At 39.4% G+C, this 17,855-nt stretch overlaps 1 protein-coding gene across 2 annotated transcripts in view; it reads left to right on the top strand.

The window, feature by feature from the left end:
- The first annotated feature begins 1,790 nt into the window (after window positions 1–1,790).
- akap6 (A kinase (PRKA) anchor protein 6) overlaps window positions 1,791–17,855 on the top strand; it is a 243,609-nt gene continuing 227,544 nt past the window's right edge. The window contains exons 1-2 of one of the 2 annotated variants that reach the window (XM_044373900.1): window positions 1,791–1,827; window positions 2,508–2,744. The gene's annotated coding sequence lies outside the window, so the exon portion shown is untranslated. Of the gene's footprint in view, window positions 1,828–2,491; window positions 2,745–17,855 lie in introns of those variants that run through there. The other variant, XM_044373901.1, reaches the window with a different exon arrangement.

Raw genomic sequence — 17,855 nt, 5'->3', positions numbered from 1 at the left:
TGCAGTGTTTATCTACAGGAACGAGTCAGAAGCAGCAGAAAAGCTTTCAGTGGGTTTTATTTCTTGTTTTTTGGTTGAATATCGATGTATTTCAGCGTGGTTATGATTCAGCAGGCTGCTGTCTGTATGAATACATGTCTGACTGAAGATTCATTTAATTTGCACAGTAAAACAAAGCAGCAGGGACACAACAACAACAAGAGAGAAGAAGAAGAAAATTGTGCAGGTGAGATTTAGAAAACTCTTATTCTGGCTGTTACATACCCCCTAGGCCTGTGTTGTCTGAAGCCAGTTGTACTGTGTGTTGCCTTTTTTTGGAGTTTGGGTGACTTTGTGGACACAGTTCGTTGGCTGTAATTTAAGTTGCAGTATTTTGAGTCAGGAGTTTGCGGTTTTGAGGTTGTGTGCAGCGACATTTTGCGCTGCGGTTGGATTTTGTTGATACAATCAAATAAATCAAATACAGAAGTCATGTGATCCATAAAAAATAAGCAATAACAAGCAACCATAAGATCAAAAAGCAAACATAAAGTCGTCAGCATAAATCAAGCAAAGACATAAAATAAAGAACCGCAGAGTTTTGAGATTTGATGGCTGGAGTCACTGAATACTTTCTGATGTGTCACAGTTTTGGTCCATAATTGTTGTGTCGACTGTGTGAAGAGTTTTTATGATGCAGACTCAGTATTGAACCCTGCAGGTAAACAATTATATTTTTTTTAAAAAACAAACTGTAAATGAACAGCTCAGATTTGATGTGAGACGTATGACGTTGTGTTTCCTGTATGTCCTGTTGTTGAGCAGCAGATGGTGCTGTAGTGATGTTATGAATCATTCAGGATTCACCAACAGATGAAACAGAAACAATGACAGTTGGAGGGTTGCTGATCACTGTTGAAGATATTATAATACTGTGATATTAAAATGGACAAAGAGAGGCTCTGCTCTGTTCTTTCATTAAAATATGAGGTTTATTAAGACGAAGTTTTAACCTCTGGGGCTGAAATGTTAAAATACCAAACTTTACAGCAGAAATAAACATATTTACATTCCGGTACAAAAATGGGTTTGGTCTCTATAGCTGATTGCCCCTTTCATGACAACTGTACGGAGGTGAGTTTTTATATAACTCAACCGTTAACATTTTATTAAGGCTTGAAGTTATGCATTAATTAAGGGCGTGGCCGCTTTGAGTGGCAGGTCGTGATCTAAATTAGTATATAATCAGAGCCGCAACCAACAATTACCTCCATTATCATTGAATCTCTTGATCATTTTCTTAATTCTTAATTAATTAGTTATTTGGTCCAGAAAATGTCAGATAATGTCGATCAGTGTTTCCCAAGATGACGTCCACCAAATGTCCTCAAATATTCAGTTTACTGTCACAGAGACTAAAGAAACCAGACCACATTTGAGAAACCGGAACCAGAGAATTAAGACTTAAAATGATTAATTGTTTATCAAAATTGGTGATTCATTTAATATTTGGCAACTAATCGATTCATCGACTGATTGTTGGAGCTCTACATGTGATAGTTGTTAAGTTACATTATATTTTAGATCATGTCAGACACCTTTTTGAGGTTGGATGTTTTTAACCTTTTTAAATCTTCTCAAAAGATATTTGGTGGAGTTGAGATTAAACATCTTATCATTTATTTATGTGTTTGTTTGTTTGTTTGTTTGTTTGTTTACTTAATTACTTACTAACTTGTGTGTTGAAGCAGTTTATTGGTAGATTCTTGATTTCTCAAACTGTCATTTTATACCAAACTATTAACTAGTTATTGTCTAGTTGCTGATTGATCAACACAGCTCACGGAGGTAAAAACCTTTTTATACTCGATTGAGTCAAAATTCATTTTCCTTCTCAGGGTCACAACTCAAATCTGACCACACAAACATGATAAACATATATTTTAAACTCAGCATGGTTTACACTTCCTGAGGATATTATTATCTTGAATAAGTTACAGAAAATTAGCTCAGAAATCAGAGAAAAAAAGACACTTTCTATAACTGCAGGACTTGCCTGAGTCAGCTGACAGATGAGCTAACAGATGAGCTAACAGATGAGCTAACAGCTGCTAACAGATGAGCTAACAGATGAGCTAACAGATGAGCTAACAGATGAGCTAACAGATGAGCTAACAGCTGCTAACAGATAATACTTTTAATGGTGCCAATTCGCCAAAAATGTAAAGAAATACAAGCTAAAACACTGAGACAATCCCCTGCACAAAACTGACTCAACCAAATTACCATCAAAGTAATTTAATTTTATGCGCCTTTAATTCATTAAAATAACCTAAAATTGTTTTTTATTCAATCATCATTATTGAATTTCATCATTTTAAATGTTGTTTATTTCTTAACAAGCAAGAAACTAAATTCTGCAGATTCTTCCTGGAAACCAGAAACTAAAAACAAACAGCAGATTACACATCACTTCTTCTTCTTCTTCTTCTTCTATTAAATGACAGTCTCTTCTTCTGCACTTCCAGGAGTCACCAGCTGGGGGTGTCGATGGCTTCCTGTCGTCTCTGAGCAGCGTTTCCTCCTCCGGCAAAGAAAAAGAGAGAGCAGCTGCTTCTCACATCCCAGCCTTTGCTCTGTCATCCCCCCCTCCTTCCTCCTCCTCCTCCTCCTCCTCCTCCTCCCTCAGGAAGGGGAGCACCACACCCTGTCAGCCAATCAGAGCTCGGCTCCACCTTCTCCATCACATCATCTCAGTTTCCAAGGTAACAGGGCACCCCTCTCCCTCTCTCTCCCTCTGTCTGTTTCCATACTGAAAGGTGCCGCATCATCATCATCATCCCTCCCATCCGTCCATCCCACCGTCCCACACTGAGCTGGTGGCTAGTTTAGCTTTAGCCTCCTCTCTGTTTAGCAGCATCTCTCTCTCTCTCTCTCTCTCTCTCTCTCTCTCTCTCTCTCTCTCTCTTTCTCTCTGCAGTGGGATTGCCACAACATCAAAGCCACCTCCCTCCCTCACTTTCTCTCTCTCTCTGCGTCCTCCAACATCCACCACTCAGGAAGAGAATCAGGAGAGGAGATGGACTAAAGGAGGAGAAGAAGAAGAAGAAGAGAGATGTGGTATGTACTGCTGAACCTGCTGTGTCCTCCCTCCTGTTCTGTATATATGAAAAAGGGAAGTCTGCTCTGTGTGTGTGTGTGTGTGTGTGTGTGTGTTAATGACTGTGTGTGTGTGTTAAGCCTAATCCTGTATGGAATGCTGATTTAATGAGCTGTCTGATGCTGAACGCTCCCAGAATGATGCAAGGAGAGAAAAAAGAGAGCAGAGGGAGGTGACTCCCAATGTCTCCCCCTCTCTCTCCCTCTCTCTCTCTCCTTCTCCCTCTCTCTCTCTCTCTCTCTCTCTCTCTGAGCTTTTGTTATGGAGGCCTGCTCTGCAGAAGAGCTCGTTCTGCCTGCTGCATACAGAAAGAGGCCAACACCTCTCTCTCCTCTCTGCTCCCAGTACGCTGCCCTGCTTCATACTGGGCTGGTTTCTGTCTCTTTTACCGGGTTAAAACCGTCAGCTTGTTCCTGCGTGTGAGGGGAAACCCTTCACTCCTTTTGATCTGTGTCTACTGAGCTTTGTTGTTCCTCAGAGTTAAAGTCTCCCTACAGACAAAAAACATCTTTCTCTTCTTCTTCCTTCAGCTGGATGTTTGTACAGGATGATGTATGTGCACAGTTTGTTTTTAAATTCATCTGCTGAAGCAGCAAAGTTTCTCTGAGTTTAAGGCGTGAACCTACAAGCATGATCTGTGACATCACAGCTAGTGTGGAAGCCAATCATAGTTTGCTATATTTTTCTAATTGAACTGATCTACTAACATGTATTGTGTGTGTATCAAAGCCTGATATATCTTATTTCTCCATTGTTGTCCAAAAACTATTAAAAGACGTCAATGAGCCAGTTAGTTTGTTTAGAAACGGCTCCAAAGACTAATAACAGCATCATGTTTTCAGTCTCTGGAGAGTAGTTCTGTGTCAGGAAGACGCTACTGAGCATGTGCAGGAACGCGGTTCTGTTTACAGCTTCACCAGCTTGTTGTGCTACATATTTTGTACTGAAGTTTATTGTGAAACGTCTGAGTCAGAGTTCAATCAATAAAACACGCCTGAAAAAGGAAATTGTAAACAGAACCGCGTTCCTGCACATGCTCAGTAGCGTCTTCCTGACACAGAACTACTCTCCAGAGACTGAAAACATGATGCTGTTATTAGTCTTTAGAGCCGTTTCTGAATAAACTAACGTGACCAAACTCTTCATGACGAAGGAACATGTGACCCAGAGCAGCGGTGTGACTCACTGACGTGTTTTTAATAGTTCTTGGAACAACAACGGAGGTCTTTGGATACAAACACAACACTTGTTAGTAGATCAGTTCATTGTTGGTTTGAATCCAAACATGAGATTTGTTGACAATAAGAAAAATATGGAAAATCATCAGACATATTCTTTCAAGGGCCTTTAGACTGTGCGACAACAACAATCAAGCAAGTTTATTGAATGTCACGTTAGATATAATAGATAGAAGTTTATGAAAGCAGAGACACGTCATCAGCAGCAAAGTCTCATAAACTTCTTCTCTGTTTCGCTTCCATCGTTTTGGTTTGAGTGTGTCATGGACAAGTATTTTCCCCCTAAACTTTTTTTTTTTATAAAACTTATGAAATGTCTCGCCGCCGGCCCGTGTATTCTGTGTCATATCCTGTCAGATTCTGATTTGGTCGGTTTGTGGCAGTGGTCAGTGGTCAGTCAAGACGTCGTTTCGGATCGACGAGCAAAGATTTCGCCACGTTTCTCTCACAGTCGTCAACTTTTAGTCTGAGACGGCCCTGAAATGGCAGAGTGTGATGTGGAAAGTCGAAGCCTCTGAGACACTGAGAACAGACTTTACAGAGAAGAAGCAGTTCGACTCTAGAAATGAGATCAGTTTGTATGTTCATAGTTGTGGATTTTTCGTTGAGGGAGAAGGAGGTGATGACTGGTTCGTAGACGTGTTGAAAGGCTTCACCTGAAGATGAACCTGCTGTCAAAGACAGATGCAGGTATCGTTAAAATGTGAAACACTTTTAGACAATCTCTCTCTTCTACACATTAAAAACAAGCAGGTCAGATTGTCAGATCGTCAGTTTCGGAAAGTTTAAATAAATCGTCGCCTTCCTTCCTGCGGACGCAGCGGCGAGTTTAGACGATCGGATACGAAGGATTCCAGTTGAAGCAGACCGATGCCTTTACGTTGTTCTTATTTCTGATCAGTCCTGATCATCCAGGAAAGCAGCGACGTCACTAAAGAAGAAGCCTGACGGGTCGAGAAAGACGAGCGGTCGGATGATCATCAACAGTTGATTCAGACTTGTTCTGACTAATCACTGCTAAATGAAACCATGATGTGACGGATCGGATCATCACAGTGATTCATTCAGTGACGAGATGTTTTATTTCTCACTTTGTTGTTTGTTAAACTGAATCTACTTATTATTTGCTCAATTAATTGTTTTGTGTGTAAAAGGTCAAAAAACCTGCCTGTTCTAGTTTCTTAAAGCTCAAGTTGACGTCTTCAAATATATTCAGTTTATAAAAGTTTACAGTCGTCATATTTGTGGAGATGAAACCAGCAGTTTTCCTTAAAAATGACATCAGATGATTATATGAACATATTTGCTAATTAAGACCGATAGTTGCGTATCTAGTTGAGATTTTTTCTGGTTCATATCGTCATAAAAGTCAACGTCTGTTGCAGATGAAGACAAAACTTCATCTTAAAACGCAGCCAGAAGGAAATTTTCTTCTTTCTTTGATTTATTTGAACTTTAAATTGAACATGGCAGCCGAGTCATAGATGTGAAGCGTATGTGCTTTTAAAGGCTGTTAAATTTTCTTTTAGTCTTTACTTGTTCTACTCTTGTTGTAATAAAGAAATGTGGAGGAAGTTACTGGAAGGATTCACGTCTGTTGCTGCTGATCAGCTGGGTGGAGATGCTTTTATGATCAAAGTTGGGGCTAATAAACGTCTCTGTGATGTGATATTAATGGATCTGGCATTAAAGAGACTTCCTGTCAGACGGAGCTTCATGCAAGACGACTCCTTTTATTGCTTCTCGTCGCTTTTGGCTGCAGGCGACAATCAGCTTTCAGTTCATAAAGGAAGGAGGAAGAGAAAGAGAGAAACATATTGATGACATCAGGTTGAGGATGACTATGAAGAGCAGGAAGATGTATGTACAGTACCGAGCGGTCAGTACAGTCCCTCCCCGTGTGTGTCTCTGTCTGTTTTTCCGCTCCAGAGGATATGATGTAACCATCTCTGGGGTTGTTAAAGCGAGGAGCGGCTGCAGAGATGTCAGAGGGAAGCAGGAGGAAGGTTAAAGTGGGTGTCGGCTTTCTCCAGTTACACAGATGGTTTACGGGATTAAATTCACACTGAGTGAGTCGCTCTCTGTGGATTTAAATCTGGTGCGCGCTCCCATCCCAGCGGGCCATGACACGGGACACGCTACCTGTTACCTCACGTGACGACGCGCCGGCCAATCAGGGACATGATGACGCTGATAGAAAACAAAGCTACCTTCACCTGATCATTTTAAAGACTATTATTTTGTCTATAAAATGTCAGAAAATGGTTCTAATTTCCCAGAATCAAAGGTGAGGTGACGAGCCAACAGTCCAAAACCCAAAGATATTCAGGTTAGCATCATATATGACAAAGAAAAGCATTTCATTATCATATTTCCAGCATTTTTTGGGAGCATTTTGGCTTAAACAGTTCATCTGTTATCAAAACAGCTGGTGAGTAATTGTTGCAGCTTTAGATCATTTATTTTTTATCTGTCTCTCCTAAAAAAAAAAAGAAATATGACACCAGCGTTCATGAGTCTTTGATAACGCAGTAATGACATCATCAGGAACGTAGAGTCACCCGCGTGTTTATGTTGAATCTGTTATTTTTACACCGTTCTGATGTTAAAGGTCCAAAACATGAGGTGAACAAGCTGCCTGCAAGTCAAAAGTCAGGGCTTCAACCTGCTCTGAACGCTACCGTTACCTCTACTTCCTCCTCGTGATGACATCAGACGGTTCGTGCGTGTCGACAAACGTCCGTCGAGGTTCACGTCGTCCTCTCTCATGTTTCTGATTGGATTTCAGCTCCGACATGTTCGAGCGTATTCGAGAACAAAAAAAAGAAAGTCAACTCCAGTTTGTTGATGTTTCCTCTCTGGAGCTGAACTGAAGAGCTGCATGAAGGTTCAGTAGAAGATCAATAAGGAGTTTTTAACTGTAAATCATGTAAAGATGTTCCAGTAGAGCCCCAGAATATAAATATAGAGCTGGAAATGTGCAGAATATGTAATATATGAATATATTGTTATAATTAGCTTAAACATTTTTTATATTTATGACTGGAATCGGGGGGGCAGTGACATCATGTGTCCAATCTGGAGACATAATTAGATAAAAAATAAAATAATAAAAAGAAAACCAAACAGCAAATAGCAGCGATGTGTTACCAGTGATACAGTAGCTATTGTAACTTTAATGATATATATATATATATATATATATATATATATATATATATATATATATATATATATCACCTTTCAAGAGCAGAGACGTCACAAAGTGCTTCCCAGAGGAGATAACAACACACAGCTGATAAATACGACACCATGACTAGAGATAATCATCACCTCGCTGTTCGCTGCTTCCTGTTTTTAATTAGTGAGGTTCTTCTTCTTCTTCTTCTTCTGCAGTTTTACCAGCGCGTTGTTGACAGACCCCACCTGCAGGAAAAACCAAGATGGATCCGATCATTATTATGTTGTGGCCAGTGGAGGTGCAGATACGTGACAAACATCTCCAACGTTTCCATAAAAAAGATGAATGAAATCACTTTTTAGTGTTGGCAGTTAAACTGGTGTCATTGTGGGACCAGTATAAAAAAACACACAGTGATCACCAGGAGCACCGAGTCGTTCTCTGAGACGAGGCCACTTCATCCTCGTAGCTTCAGAAACTGAGCCGATGCAGTTTTTAATCGGATGTTATTTCAACAAATAGACAAATAGAGGACGACTGTTCTTTCAGCAGAGTGAGACCTCTCTCTCTCTCTCTCTCTCTCTCTCTCTCTCTCTCTCTCTTTCTGGGTTTGTTGACAACGGGATGATTGGCGTTTAATGCAGGAGATTCACTCAACACATGAGTTCCCGTCTCTTTTGTTAGAAGCCGTCGGCTTTTAGCCGTCTAGACCTCCAGCTGTCGTCTCCAAAGCTTTTTACATCTGGAAACAGCAGCTGGAGGCTCATCTGGCTAGATTTACATCGTTTCATTGTTTATTTTTTTATCTTGTTGAACTAATTTTTGTGCTTTTTAGAAAGAAAGGAGCCATAAAAAAAACTTAGCTTTAGCCGCCCTGCATCCATTAGCCTCTGACTTTAGCATTAATCTGTAGCCTCCAGCATTTATTCCCTGCACTGACACAGTCGTAGCAGTTAATGAATGAGTGAGAGTGATGCTGGATGGAGACCTATAACGACCTATAAGCTACGTCTGATTGACAGACGCCAGGAGACCGATGTTCGCTTCCTACTCTGAGTCGGGACAGATTTTTAAAAAAACCTTAACTATAATTGTTGTAATGTTTACTATTACCATGACAACGGAAGTATTAACCACATTTCAAGTGATGATTTTAACCCCAAACCATCATCTTTAACCACAGCGCCGTCACATCACGAAACATCGTTACTGTCGTCCGATAGAGACGCCAGCCGTGTGTCGCTCTGGAGTCACATGATCAAACGATGTAATTGTGGTCGTTTAATTGGGAGGATTTGTCGGCTGGATCTGATCGTCCGGAGGGACCGACTCCCTCAGGATCATCTCTAATCAGCCCGGAGACGTTTGTTGTTTACTGAAGTCACTTCAGGTCAAGTTTATCAGTAACGTAATAAATAAACACATCTGGAAACGTTAATGTAAGAACCAAAACGATTCAACAAGGAATGAACTCGTTAATTAATTAATTTCTGCAAGACTATCAGATTTGTTTTGTTTTTGTTGCTGGGCAGTCTTTCATTTAAAGCTTTATTATCTGATGTTTATTTTAACGACTCTTCTAATTGTTTTTATTAATTCTTTGCTGATTGTTTGCTTATGAAGGTTTCTTCTTCTTGAGTTTCTCTTCAATCCCAACGAGACAACCTGATTAAATAAAGATGAAAAAGAAAAGTTTTACCAGCTTTTATCTTCTGGAGCAAAATCTTTTATTTCTCTTGTTTTTCATCTTTTATTCTTCTGTTTTTTTTTTTTATTCCTAACGTTAACGCCGTAGGATTTAAATCTCTCTCCACTCAGACCTAAAACATGTTAAAAACCTTTTCATCTCTGACACAGTGAACTGGATATTTGGGTTCGTAGCCTCGACGTCTCCGCGGTTTCTCCCCGCAGAGCCGACGCCCTGATGATGATGATGATGATGAGACCCAGTTCCTCCCCTCAAACCCCCTCTGGGATCAATAAAGTCTCTCTGATTCTGATTCTGATGATACAGCACCAGCTCGCTCATCGCCTCTTGACTCCGCAGCCTCTTGTCTTCTCTTCATCTCTCACCATCTGTTACACAGAGTTGATTTATCAGGAGCAGAATATCTTTCTCAGCACTGTAGCTGTTAACACGTGTTTTTAAAACGTCCGTCATTAGTTGCATTTATATTTCAGTGCATCAATCAGCAATAAACAATAGGAATCGTTTTAAATCGCAGTAATTGAAAAGTTCTTCTGTCGGGAAGCTGAAACTGCTTCTGCTGATAACGATCAATAACACCACAAAGACGTTTTACTGTCCTGCTGCTATTATTTCATTATATTCTTATATTGAGTTTGTTAGATAATTTGTAAATATAAGAGAAATACGACTTCAGAGAGAGAAATGTGCAAACTGTCAAATCTTTTAGTTTATAATTAAGAAACCCTCTGATTTTGATATTGCATCATCATATTTGGCGAAATTTAAAAAGAAAAAAATACTTTTGTCCTCTTGTATTTGCTGAATTCCTCAAAAAAAACACACAAAAAAAAGGAAAAACCTGAAAACAATGATTGTCCTTGAATCCAGTCGACAGGTTCAAACTGCTGTTCAGCTACACTGATGATCTCAACGTGTTACCAAGAAATACTTCTTCCTTTCTTCTATTTATTCTCACCACAAATGACAACAAGCACATTCAGACACAGTTCACATCATTCAGAGAACGAAGCTTCCTGTCTGAACCCTGAGACCAGAGGCCTCGCCGATGTGTGTGTGTGTGTGTGTGTGTGTGTGTGTGTGTGTGTGTGTGTGAGAACAACCCTGCACCCTCATGTAATCAAATAGTATAAATCACCCACCATGTGTGTGTGTGTGTGTGAGTGTGTGAGTGTGTGTGAGGGGGTTCAGGGTTCAAGGTCGTCCAGCTCTGCAGAATAAAAGCCTGTAATTCATTTCACTCAGTATGGGGGGAGGGGCGGGGAGGGTGGGGAGGGGGTTAGCTGCTGTGTTTGTGTTCATTTACATTTGATCTCAAATCTGCAACAAAAACTGACTCCTGACTGAGAATCTGTAGATATAAACGTGTCTTCAGATGATGCCATAAATATGTCATTATTCATTATTATAACCTTCATCCAGCTTGACGTTAGCTCATGTCGTTAGCTTAGCTTGTTGTCTGTTTCATTAAAGCTGCAACAATTAGTCGATTAATTGCTTAATTGCTGACTACTTTGAGTTCTTTTCTGATTCCAGCTTCTCAAATAATTCAGATATTTTCTGGTTTCTATGACAGTAAACTGAATATCTGACAAAACAAGACGTCTGAGAACGTCGTCCTCAGTTTTGGGAAACAGTCATCAACATTTTTCATCATTTTCTGACATTTTATAGACGAAACAACTAATCAATTAATCAAGAAAATAATCATCTGTTCATACTGACCATTAGAAGATCCCTTCATAATGACCTTACAATGGAAACGATGGAGGATAAAAATGTATTTAAAGTTTATCTGAAGCTAATATGAAGCTTCAGCGTCCAAATGAGTCAAATCAAGTAGATATCTTTCAACGTTACAGTCTTTTTAGTGCCAAAGTTCCTCTTTTTGTTACTATACTTCCACCTGCAGCTCAACAGGGAAACACAAAGACTGTAAATGTGTCAGATATCCACTTGATATGACGAACTCAGACTGATGAAGCTGAATAGAAGCTTCACACAGACTTTTAAAGTTGTGAGAAAAGACCAGAAACAAATGATTTCATGTTTCGATGCCGTTGAGTAAATGAAAAAGATCATTGAGTTCTGATTTATATAAACATAAGTGTCCCAACTTATGACGTGAATTAAAAAAAATCACAAATTTACAGACTCTTCTCGTGAACACTTGAAGGCACCGTTAAGAAAAAACTGAGTTTTTTATTTTTTATCATTTTGTTATTTTCCTCTAAAATTAATCTTTTTGTCTTTCTCTTCTCCTTCCACCAGACTCCTTCTTTCTCCTCCTCTCCCACATACATCCGTTCGTTTCCTCTCCTTGACTCCTCTCTCCTCTTCCTCTTCCTCTCCCTCTGTTCCTTCCTCTCCTATTTTTGTTTCATTTCCTTTTTTTCTCCTCTTATTCTCTTCCCTTCTTTCCCGTTCATTCCCTCTCTCTCTCTCTCTCTCTCTCCTGCTAGCAGCTTGCTATTTGTCCTCCTCTTCATCCTCTCTCTCTATCTCTCTGTGTGTGTGTCGATATCATCAGCTCAGAGCTCGGGGTGTGGCAGTTGAACGCTCAGCTCTTTGTTTCTGTCACCAACACTGAAAGAAACCAAAAAAAAACCAAAAAAAGAAAACATATTGAATTAGATAAATGAATAATTTAGAATATAAAGGCTCGTTGGGTTTCTAATGAGAGAAAACGTCACGTTTTCCTGAACGATAAAAGTTTCCTTGTTTCTTTTGTGCAGCGTCACTCTCGTCGCTGCGTGTGCGTGTTTTAACCTCGCCGTCTTCTTTGTTGCTTGTCGAGTCATTCTGAGACATAAAGTAAACCTTGAAAAGACAGCATTGAAGTCGCTGAAAAAAAATCCTTCATCTCTCTCAGAAATAAAAACACACTGTTCGCTGCTTATTTGTTGCGTCTCGGCTCCACAAGTGTTCACTTAAAGCAGGATTTTCCAGCAGGAAGCTTCAAAATAACCTTTCAGAGATGATGTCACAGTGATGTCACAGGCATAAATCCATGTTTTTTTTATTGCAGCACAAAAGCCTAAACTAGATGCAAACATGTCACTGTATCATGAGTGTATTGATGATATTGAGCAGGGATACTCTGCCACATCACAGGTCCAATAAAGACGCATCACATGATGATGTTTTAGTACATGAACAATGAGTCTTGATATCACTTCAAGGTTTTACTTTGCTTTATGTCTGACTGTCTTATAGATGTATTCCAGTGTGGTTATGATTTAATAACACGTTAGTGTTTGAACATGAGCTGAAAAGGGTTTTGTAGTGAGGATGTAAACGTGTCAAACGTGCTGCAGGTCTCTGTGAGTTTTGTTGCTTGTTTGTGTTTGAGTGAGAAAAAAAAAGGTTTTCAGGAGATTCGAAGCTTTAGAGTCACAAAACAACGCAAACATGTCACAGTTCGGTCCAGAATATGTTGCCGTTGTGTCGACTGTGTTGTGAAAAGGGTCAAATCTGTGCAGCTCTGATGGAGTAACTGAGTGTGTTTTCCCCGAAAAATAATCTGTCTTAATAAAGAGAGAAGAGGGAGGAGGGAGAGCGTCCTTTGCTGTGACCTCTCTCTCTCTCTCTCTCTCTCTCTCTCTCTGCGGTCGGACTGATTCATCAGCTCGTTTCTGGTGAAAAACAGTGAAAGTTGTGAAACATCTGCAGTCGTATGTGCAGCTCCTGGTTTGACTGTTTGCGTGATAACGTCGGCTCTCTGTAAGGAAATACTATGCTGTAATATTACCCATAATTACAGGGGGCAAAAAAAAAAACATGGCCTCCACACACGCTAATGGTTTAGTTTGGTCCCAGTGGAGATCCAGACTGGAAAGTGAAGAGCGCTAATGTAACATAATGTAATGTACAGACAAAGCGCTGCAGAGGAGTGGATATAATACCAGTCATTATTTCAAGGTGAGACGTTAAAGTGTGTTTCATGTTATATTATAAACTTGTAAATTAGATCACTTCACGCTGCCTGCCTTCATGTACAGTATTATAAAGGTGTATCTTCATATTGTTGGAGCTGCTTTCTGCACCTGAAGGATTCAAATATGTATCCAGCGTCATGCATATCATCTCTGACTGACACCAACATATCTCCCAGAATAACGTTAGTTTTAGTAAAAGAAACCAAACGTGGCGGCACATCGAGGAGACTACGTTAACGTTACTGATGACATCATGTTGCTGCTGATCGTCCGCTGCTCATTGGCTTAATTTAAAGGAGACATATTCTGCTTTTTATGGAATGAGATCATGTGTTTGGTCGTGTGTGTGTGTGTGTGTGTGTGTGTGTGTGTGTGTGTGTGTGTGTCTGCAGCTAATCTCACATATTACTGGACTCATCAGCTTAATATTTAATATTTTCTGTGCATATTTCTGACTGTATGCTCAAGGACCTCTCATGGTTGTGTGTTTATAACACCGTTCCTTATGATCGTAAAGTTTAGACTTTTCAACAGTCCTCGTCGTTTTACGGTATACGTTACAACATAGGAAACGGTGTTTCTGGCAATCAGCTTGGCTAAAAACAAGGCTAACCTAGTCTGACACATTTTAAATAACATGAATAAATAACAATATTTAAATCTAGAATGTTTCCTTATTAAGTTTATACAGTCAGATGAACCCAGGATGCTGTAATACCCGTTACACTATTCATTTCATCTTAAAGGAAACTGAGATTATACAGCATACATATATATATATATATATATATATATATAAGAAAACATGCACAGCTGGTGTAGATCTGAGCTCCACTGAGTGAACTCTTGTTTGTATCCTGTGATGATGTCAGATGTTAAACTCGAGGTGAACGTGTGTAGAAATGCCGCCTGCCAGTCAGATATCAGGGCTTCGTTCGCATAGTTACCTCTACTTCCTCCTCGTGATGACGTCAGAAGGAGGAAGCTTCCTGAAAGCTGACCAATCAGAACAGAGCGGGCTCATCAGGAGGGCGGGGCCTTAAAGAGACAGGAGCCTGTTTCAGACAGAGGCTGAACTGAGGGGCTGCATAAAGGACCAGTAGAAGATAAATAAGGAGTTTTTATTCCAGTAGAGCCCCAGAATATAAATATAGAGCTGGACATGTGTAGAATATGTTCCTCTTTAAATTTTGAGAAATGATCTTATTTTCTTATTCTTGCTGAGTTTCTTTTATCTTAGTTTAGCATAAAGACTAGAGGCTAGCTCTGACTCTATCCAAATATAAATAAATCTGCATACCAACTGCACTAAAGCTCTAATGAATGAATGAATGAACATGTTATATCTGGTTTGTTTAATCCCAGAGAATAATCATATTTCCCAAGATGACTCATTATACTTTTAAACTCAGAAACACTTCAAAGAAACGCAGTTTACAGCAGAGAGACATCATCTGCATACGAACAATCTATTAATAATCAGGAACAAATGTAGAAAGAAAAGTAGATTCATGATAAAAATGAACAATCAAAAACATTTTGTTTACTTGTGATGATGAGACGATAGTTAGTCAGATTATTAGATAACTGAGTAGAGGTAAAAATGAAGCTTCTTTCTGACAGATTAGATCTGAACTCTGATTAAATTTCATCTGAACTGTAATTCTTCCTCAGTTTAGCGTCAGTGTTAGGGGTTCATGCTGCTGCTGCTGCTACGACAACAACGTGACTCAGTTAGATTTTTTTTTTTTTTGCTGCTCTTGTTTCCGTCTCCTCGGTCAGAAACATGTTACACAAAGATTATAACGACCAGGATCCTCCAACACATCTTCCTCCCCTCCTGTGATACATTATTCATTCTGGGGCTGGGCTGGAAGACCCCTGGGACACACACACACACACACACACACACACACACACACACACACACACACACGCACCCTGTGGTTCCTCTGTGACTGCAGTAGGTGTTTTCTTTCTCCGTATCGACGTCCCTGCCGTGTATTTAGAGTCTCAGCATCACAGCGACACACCCTCCTTCCTCCTCCTCCTCCTCCTCCTCTCTCTCTCTCTCTCTCTCTCTCTCTCTCTCTCTCTCTCTCTCTCTCTCTCTCTCTCTCTCTGACTTTCACAGTGACACGCGATGTTTGGTTTGCCGTAAATGATTTATAACTCGGTGTCGGCCGAGTTCAGCCCCCTGCATCCTCCGTCTGAGGGACTGTGGGGGGGGGGGGGGGCGGTTGTGTTGTGCTGTGGGTGGGGCCGATGGGATGCAGAGCCGTGAGGGTGATAAAGCTGGGCAGCAGCATCACCGGAGGAGAGTCAGATGTTTCACTAATGCAGCCATCTTGGATTTGAAGGGATAGTTTGGGAAACGTCGCAGCAGAAGTTAGTCTTCAAACAGCAGGGTTTAAATGACAGGAGAAGGAGACGGACAGCTGTCAGAGCATGATAAACCATCAGACTGCCAGTTTGACCTTTATACACTTTACAGTAACAGGAATGTAAAGAAAAGACTGAAAACTGACATTATACTTTAAAGACAACAGTCTAAATACATGGACTAAGGTCTTTTTTCTTCATTATATTATTGTATATTGAATTATGATACATTAATAATGGTTAAACGGTTCTGGACGTGTAATATTTTTAGTTGTAAATAAACTGCGAGGTGATAAAAACACTTTTCATGTATTTTAGAAGATGAGGTTTATTTCCTGCACTGTTTGAGTAGTAAATATCTGTCATTTACTGCAGGTTATTGTTATAAAATCTGTTTCTGTCCGTTCGACCGGCAGCGTCGTTTGCTCAAACACACAATGAAAGTTGAAGTGTTTTCCCGTCGAGGACGTCGTGTCACTGCCGTGTGAATAATAAAAAGAACATGGACTCTTCCTCACTGTTCTCATACTTCATCAGGTATTATGTGAGACGAAGGTCGCTGAACAGAAACGCAGCTGTTTAATAAAGCCGTGTAAACGTGTAGACAGTGTTGAACACTTTCTACATGAAGTGTGCAGACACTACTCCTTCCTCTGTGTGAAGAATTACCACAAAAGCTCTTAAACCGGACAAACTCTGTGCAGATTAAACCCAAGTTTTCACCCTAAATTAGACTTATTTTACAGTCATGATACATTTCTGTCTGATCGGTTGTTTTTGATGTGCAGGTTGCAGAAACTTCGGTCTGCAGTTTGAGCAGCTCTTTGATCTGATTTCCCAACACTTCTCCTGTTTTAAACTGTAGTCAGTTTGTTTGAATATTACTGGAGAATATTATACATCGTGGTGTATTTTCATTAAAAGTCATTGGTGTGCTTAAAGACAATATTAAGCTATGCAGATTGATTTTATAAGTTTATAAGCAATAAAGGCTAGTGTGATACAATTTGTATTGGTGTAGTTATAATCTCATGAACCATATTTAATCACACGGTACGTATAGAGGCACGGTAGAAGAATCATAATCATACACTGGAGAAATGTGAGTGTGTTTGTATTACATGTCACTTTGCTTGGGTCTGCTAAAGTCTTCACCTTTCAAACATACTCTCTGGAGGAGATCAAGAAATAAGGGTGTAAAATGACTAGAATAACTTATAAAAAAATAAAAGGCCAGAAGACAACTTGGCAATAATGGTGTAAAATGATTCCCAATACTTATATATAAAAATTGGATATAATCAGGTAGAATTGAATATGCCAGTACATATCCTCAAACACCTCAAAACCTGTTTTGAAGAGTTTTGACCAACAACGAGTGACGGAGATAAAAGTAACATAATAATTGGTCAAAAATTAGGGAGGGTGGATGATAAGGTGTGACCTAAGCCGACCCAAGGACATAAAAACAATGAACCCCAAAGAAAAACCTTTGGAGCGATTTGGTTCGTTGTAAAAGTGCTACTTGCTCCCCTTTTTTTGCCGGCATTAAAGAACACTTTGCTGCTCGGACCTCTGACTCCCTTTTTATTTTCAAGAGAGAGTTTTTTTTGCTCTGGTACCTTTTTCTGCAACAATTTGATACAAAAACATGTTGTAGACTTGTACAGTCTGAGCAGGAGAGAAGATTAAAGTTTAGATTTAGATTAAACGACGTGCTGCTTTAATTATCACAGTGTGACAACGTGCTGGTTAACACGACATTATTCAGTTGTTTTTATTCAGTAACTTCATTATTTATTATTTCTATGTCATAAATTGATCTGGTTTTACTTTTTAATGTATAATTATATCAGTTTCCTCTTGTGTCATTTGCTAAAAACACTTTGTAACTGTTCAGAAAGGTGATATACAAAATAAAATTATTATTATTATTATTATAGATATCACTGTAACGTTGCATGTGTGTGTCTTTTGTTTAACACCAAAGTGTTTTTGAGCACAAATAGTCAATATTATATGAATTAAGGTACATTTTTATTATTATATTTGCTATATAATATATTATTAACTATATAAGAAGAGCAATAAACAAACTTTTCAACTTCATTTTTGGGAACATTAGTAGAATCTGCAGTCGTGTGGATGAAAGTTGCAGAAACCTCTTTTTTTTTTTGCTCTCTGGTGATTTCATCTGATAGAAACAGCTGCGGTGTTACATAAAAGTCTTCCCCCAGTGTGGCTTTAATCTGAGCTTTTAATCTCACAA

This window comes from Thunnus albacares, chromosome 15 (assembly GCF_914725855.1).
Source record: "Thunnus albacares chromosome 15, fThuAlb1.1, whole genome shotgun sequence".
In the NCBI taxonomy this organism is placed as follows: domain Eukaryota; kingdom Metazoa; phylum Chordata; class Actinopteri; order Scombriformes; family Scombridae; genus Thunnus; species Thunnus albacares.
This window is presented reverse-complemented; position numbering and strand designations above follow the sequence as displayed.